Source organism: Arachis ipaensis, chromosome B02, assembly GCF_000816755.2.
Source record: "Arachis ipaensis cultivar K30076 chromosome B02, Araip1.1, whole genome shotgun sequence".
In the NCBI taxonomy this organism is placed as follows: domain Eukaryota; kingdom Viridiplantae; phylum Streptophyta; class Magnoliopsida; order Fabales; family Fabaceae; genus Arachis; species Arachis ipaensis.
In genome coordinates this window covers 83917903-83924184 of record NC_029786.2, presented here as the reverse complement: position 1 = coordinate 83924184, position 6282 = coordinate 83917903, and the positions used below count along the sequence as shown (strand labels likewise).

The 6282-nt window shown below is 36.2% G+C and overlaps 1 long non-coding RNA gene across 1 annotated transcript in view; it reads right to left on the bottom strand.

The window, feature by feature from the left end:
* LOC110267881 overlaps positions 2540-6282 on the bottom strand; it is a 13361-nt gene continuing 9618 nt past the window's right edge. Inside the window, exons 3-4 of the long non-coding RNA XR_002355842.1 lie at positions 5402-5404; positions 2540-2878 (exon numbers count right to left, since the gene is read on the bottom strand). This is a non-coding gene — a long non-coding RNA (uncharacterized LOC110267881). The remainder of the gene's footprint in view (positions 2879-5401; positions 5405-6282) is intronic.

The following is a 6282-nucleotide window of genomic DNA, read 5'->3' as shown; positions in this document are numbered from 1 at the left end:
GTTGAAATTGGCATGTTTTGGTTGATTTTGAAAAGAGTTGAAAATTGCTTGTTTTGAAAATGGCACCTTGTGGTTTTGTATGAAAATATGGTTTTTGGGCACACTTTGACGGGACATAACTTGGACTACGGATCTCTGTTTTGTGCCAAATCTGTTTAGAAATGAAATTGGATCCGGGATGTCCATGCCGTTCGAAGAACAGGTGAAAAATGATTTAAAATGAGAAAGTTATGTCTGTCGGAAGATTGGGGGGTTGAATCTGTAAATTCTGCAGCTTTTAACTTAGAAAATTTTTAGCAGAATGACCCTCCACGCGTAGGCGCACTTGGCGCGTACGCGTCGTTCTTCAAGAAGGCACCATCCACGCGTGCCCGTGGTGTGCGCGTGCGCGTCGATGCGCTGCACCCAATGCCCAGCTATTTTCCAGAGAGTTGTGCCAGAGTTGTGCCAGTTTTGTGCCTGGGCGCAAGAGCACCCACGCGTACGCGTGGCTGACGCTTGCGCGCCGTTTGGATATTTTTCAACCCGCGCGTCCGCGTGTATGACGCTTGCGCGTCGATGAGTTTTGTGGCCATCCACGCGTGCGCGTGGAGTGCGCGTACGTGTGGCCCTGTTTTCATGCCAAAGTTGGTTTTTGAGTTTTAAAAGCCAAATCTCATACTTCTAAGCCTCCGATCTCACCCCTTACGTATTAAATCATTATGATATGCCTAGCAATGAGAAAGGAGCTAGGGGGATGTGGTAACTTGCGAGTGAAGCAAGGGGAAAAGTTATGATCAATGATGATCAAAGATGATTATATGGGATATGAAGGATGACGGTGGAAGTACCGTGTATGCCATGAGCCGGCGGGCTATATTTATTGATAAATGGCCGGTTCTTGATTGAACCATGAGCCGGATGGCTGAGATATTGCCAGGTTACGGCAAAGCCATTATTGTTTATGGCTGATTATAATTGCATATATGATTAATGAATGAATGTGTTAAATGGATAATAATGAAAAATATTGAAATGTGATGTGTGACCCCGGGTAGTAGGCAGTGGCGTTGTCCACTTGCTCCGGGTATGAGATGGAAAAGGATGTTTATGATAAATGAGTTTAATTATGGAGCTTTGAATAAATGTGTATTTGTGATACCTGGGTAGTAGTAAGGTGGTGGTTCGTCCCGCTTGCTCCAGGTTAATGTTTGAGATTTGATAACAGTGATGATTGCTTCTAAACTGAACGAATGTATGTTTTGAGATCCTGGGTAGTAGCAAGGGTTGTGGTTTGTCCCACTTGCTCCAGGACAGAGATTGAGACCCTGGGTAGTAGCAAGAGTGAGCTGTGGTTCGTTTGAGAGACGGCGAAGATATTTATTTTCTCTACTTTGTGTTTTGCTTAGAATCTCTCCACCTTTGTTTTGAAAAGATTATATTATGTATTGAACTCTTTTGGAACTTGCTTATAGAGGCTCTTATGTTTCCTTTGGGAGAGATTAGGATATACTGTTGTCATCTACTTTCATACTGTACCCTAGCCGGCCTAAACTTCGCGGGTCGTGACTAGTGGCTATTTACTTATGCTATAAATATCTATCCGTTATCTATCTCTTAATCTCCTTTATGCCTTGTCCATATATCGCGTTCGGCTTAGCAGTTTAACTTTTCGTTGTCGAAACGTGAGTGATACGTCTTCGTGATTTTATTTCTACTCTTTTCAGGCTTCTCGATTAATACTCCTTTCGAAAATTACCTATATTTATATATTAAAAATCCACCTGAGAGTCGTACCACCGTAATATCATTGACTTATGACTCGAGCATAAGGATTTAAATATTAGGGTGTTACAAGTTCACCATCATAAAATTCTAATTTCAAACCCTAAGATACACCGAAATTGACACTGAAAGTCTGAAAGAACTGGATCGAAGGGAGCTCACCTGGGAAGCTGACCAATTGAACTAATGGCCGAAACAAGAAGACCACCACCACTCAATGGAGCAGATGTTGGTTCCATCTGCTTCTGCAATTCACCATAATGGTATAAGAACAGCAACAAATCAATCCTAAACACTAATAATCAGAAAAACAAAAGCATCAATCAACCACTAAACCTATATATATATTACAATGTATCAACAAAATTTGAATGATCTGCCAACAAAATTTGGGAGGATAGTGTTTCTGATGGTGTATTTGATGAAGCCATCTAAAACAACAATAATATAAAACAACAATATATTACACTATTGAATAATTTTCTTGAATCAACAAAATTACAGTCAACCAAATATAATCAACAACAATAAAGAATCTGTTAGTACACGGCAGAATTGCTTGACTTCAAAACAAAAAAAGTAAGGTTGATAAGTAGAAATTGGTTAGAAATTGATTTGATAAGTTACAGGTCTGGTTAGTTCTCATCTCAGCGTTTCTTATCATACATTGTAAAACCCTTATAGAATCAACAGATTAATTAGTTCTTCAGTTAATCAAATTATAACCCAATGAGGCAATAAGTCAATAACTGAATAAACAAAAAATTAAAAAAATACCTGAGAAGAGGGAGACCAAGCACGGAGAAGCAGAGTCTGGCAAGGGGAAGGCAACAGCGACGGTGAGGCACGCCGGACGAGGCGCGATGACAACGACAACAATGCGAGATGCTGTCACGTAGAGGAGGCGACGAGCTAGGAAGGAGATGCACATGGGCCGACGCGAGAGTCACGAGACGAAGCAGAGTAGCCCAACGGCGGCTCATCAGTGGTGAAGGAACAGCGATCTCCAACGGCGAGCTTGGTAGCGACCAGGCGTGACAGAGCTGGCAGCGTCCTCTCCTCCATCGCGTTTCCCGCAACAGCAGCTCTCTGCCTCAACGTCTCACTCTCTCCCCTCTTCGTATACGTCGACAGCGACACGTGGGACAGCGGCTCCACGGCGGTGAGGCGCGACACCGGCGCGGTCTTCTTCTTCTCCTTCTCTTCTTCTCTGTTTTGCGTGTCTGTGTGTAAGGGTATGTTGTGTGTGTGTTTCTTACGTTGAAGGAGGGTGAGGCTGCGGCTGCTAAGGTTAGAAATGGGGGAAATTAGGGTTTTGAATTAATTTGGAAATTAGGGTTAGAAATTAGGATTTTATAAAAGAATAAGGATAGATATGGATATATATTTTGATAAAATTAGAGAGTAGAGTAATTAATTTTAACACCAAATATATTCTATTCAAAATATTTAAGAACATTATTTATTAACATATTGCTAAGTTGAATTGATTATTTCTAATTTAAATTATAAAATAAGCATATTAATCACATTTTTATAAAATATAGTTTAAACTCAATACTAATTATTCAAATTAAATGATATAACTTTTTATTATTTTTCTATCGCCGAAACTTTAATTTCAATTTACAAAATATCTAATTATAATATAATTACTTAAACTTTAAGTATTTTTTCAAAATAAAATAAAATTATCTTAAAGATTTTAACATTTTAAAATAATTTTTTTAGCTACAAAAATTCTTGTATTTTGTGACAAACAAATAATTTGTTATAAACATTATTGAATTTTGTGACAAATTAATTTTTTGTTACAAAATAATTAAAATTTTTGAAACAAATGGATATTTTGTTACAAAAGCCAATATAATTTGTAACAAAAAAATCAAGTCGTTACAAAATATCAAAACGTTTTGTAACAAATTGTATTGTTGTTACAAAATATTATTATTATGTAACAATTACTAATTTTTGTTACAAAAAAATATTTTTTTTGTAACAATTTTAAATTTGTTACAAAGTTTTTGTTACAAATGTTCCATTTTCTTGTAGTGTCGATTAAGTATAATTTAGGGATAAGTACTTTTTTCGTCCCCAAAGTCTGTGGTCAAAATCAAAATCGTCACCAACCTTTTTTTCTTATTAAAATCATCCTCAACGTTACAAAACGTTATAAAATTGTCCTTTTCTACTTCAATTTTATTTTTTTTACCAAATTACCTTATTTGGAGGGTCAGAGAGTAGGAGGAAGGGAAATTGGGGGTGGGTTTGGGGTGGGGGGAGAGACGAAGAGATGCTGGGTGTGGGTGGGGTGGGGTTTTATTTTTTTAATATTATTTTTATTAATAGTTAAGGGTAATTTGGTCCAAAAAATAGAAAATGACGATTTTATAACGTTTTGTAACGTTTAGGATGATTTTAATAACATAAAAAGATTGAGGACGAAATTGATTTTGACCCCAGACCTTGGGGACGAAAAAAGTACTTATCCCTATAATTTACTTAGATGTGATTAAAAATAATTGAATAACAATGTACTATAAAAAATTGATATTATTGAAGGATAAAATTAAAATCTATTTCTATATATCGTTTTTGTCCCAAACGTTTACATTCTATTTAAGTCCCTAACGTTTCAAAATCGTCTCAATTTTATCCTGCTGTCGATTCTGTTAACAGATCCCTAACGGCAGGACAACATTGAGCTAATTTTGAAACATTAGGGACTTAAATAAGACAATTAAAACGTTAGGAAAAACTTTAAGACTTATCCCAAACATTAGGGATAAAAACAATACTTTACTCTTTGTTTATCTGTTACATGAGAAACCTCCTTGATCTTCTTCATCTTCTTAAAGTCTTTTTCCTTCTCTTCACCAACTTCTTCAACATCACCTTCCTCCTCCTTTTTTGGTTCATCATCTTTATTGTCACTGATCTCTTTTTCAATGGTCTTCTTAACCCAAAAATAAATGGAATATCGAATGAATTTGAGTAATTTTTTTTACAAGATTCTTAATCCTTCTCTCTTCCAAATACGCCAGCTGTTAAAACCAAAACCAAAAACAATATCAATCACTCAGCCATAATCTTCTATTACAAGCTCAAATTAAATCAACTTTCACTTAAAAAAATTTCTGAAATATTATAAGTGCTTTTTTTTAAGTCTAAAAACTAACATGCAAAATGATTCAAATTGATGTACATACTTCACTGTGTTTTTAAATAAATTTATACACAAATAAATATGTTGTTCTTTATTTGATCCTCCTTGCGAAAGAGGATGCATTTGGTTTCTCTTTCGAGTTGCTCCCCACTAGTATCACTGGTCATAATGAATGATCCACTAGCCTACGATTATCAAATGTACTGCTCATCATCGTTAATTCGTTATGCTTAGTTGTCACAATCACCTTCTCGACAACCAAGTACGCAGAGTAGAATCCAACACCGAACTGCTCAATCACATCGACATCAACACCAGCTTACAGCGTCTTTAAGAATTTTTTTCATCCCAAACCTCACAGTTGTTCCAATTTTATTCACCAGATCTACATACACAAAGAAACAGGTCATTTATGAGGAGAAAGTTTCCTTAAATTCTTTTTCGTGGGGAACGTTGATGACAGTGGGGGACGCGCTATAAGAAAAACGCTGAGTACCATCGGATTCATCGTCGAAAATAATTGGACGGTACAAACCTCGCCGGTAAATATTTACTGTCGGATTTATTTCGTCCGACGGTAATAATTATCATCGGATCCTCCAGCGGATTACTAGCTCAGAAAATCAATTGGTTACCAGCGAATTTTTTTCGACAATAATGTTAGCGCCAGAAAATGTTGTTCCGCGCCATATTATCATCGGATTATTCCAATGGTAATTTCGACTGTAGTCAATTTTTTTTAACATTTGACATAAATGGTCAATTTTAAATTTAAATTTTTTTTTACATAATTAGTGATTAATTCATAAATAATGAAGAATTTGTATTTAAAATAAATAATACAATGTTAAAATAAATTAAAAGTCAACTACATCAAATAAATATAATGAAACAATAAAACAAAAATTAAACTAATATCTACAGATCCAGGTAGCCGTCGTCATCATCAGTCCCGTGGCCCTGAGTCGGTGGCGCAGAAGGCGGTAATGTCTGTGTGCCACCAGCAGGGTCGATGCCAGCGGTGTGCATCTGGACTTGGTACACCTCCATCTGACCCTCCATACGCTGCATCCACTCTAACGACTCCCTAAACTCTAACCTGAACTCATCCGTAGACTAAGTTACGCAAGTGAAGATCTCTTGATACCTCTCTGGATAATCGTTAAGCTCCTGAACCTGCTGATCGGCGGCATACTCCCTACTTTGCTGAGACTGTTGAGTCCAATGATGGACCCAAAAAATTTTAGTATGGGAGCAAAAATAATATATAATAATAACAAAAAAATTAATGTTAATTTTAATATATCAAAATATATATTAATTAAATTTTTTTTTTCTTCTCATCTTATTTT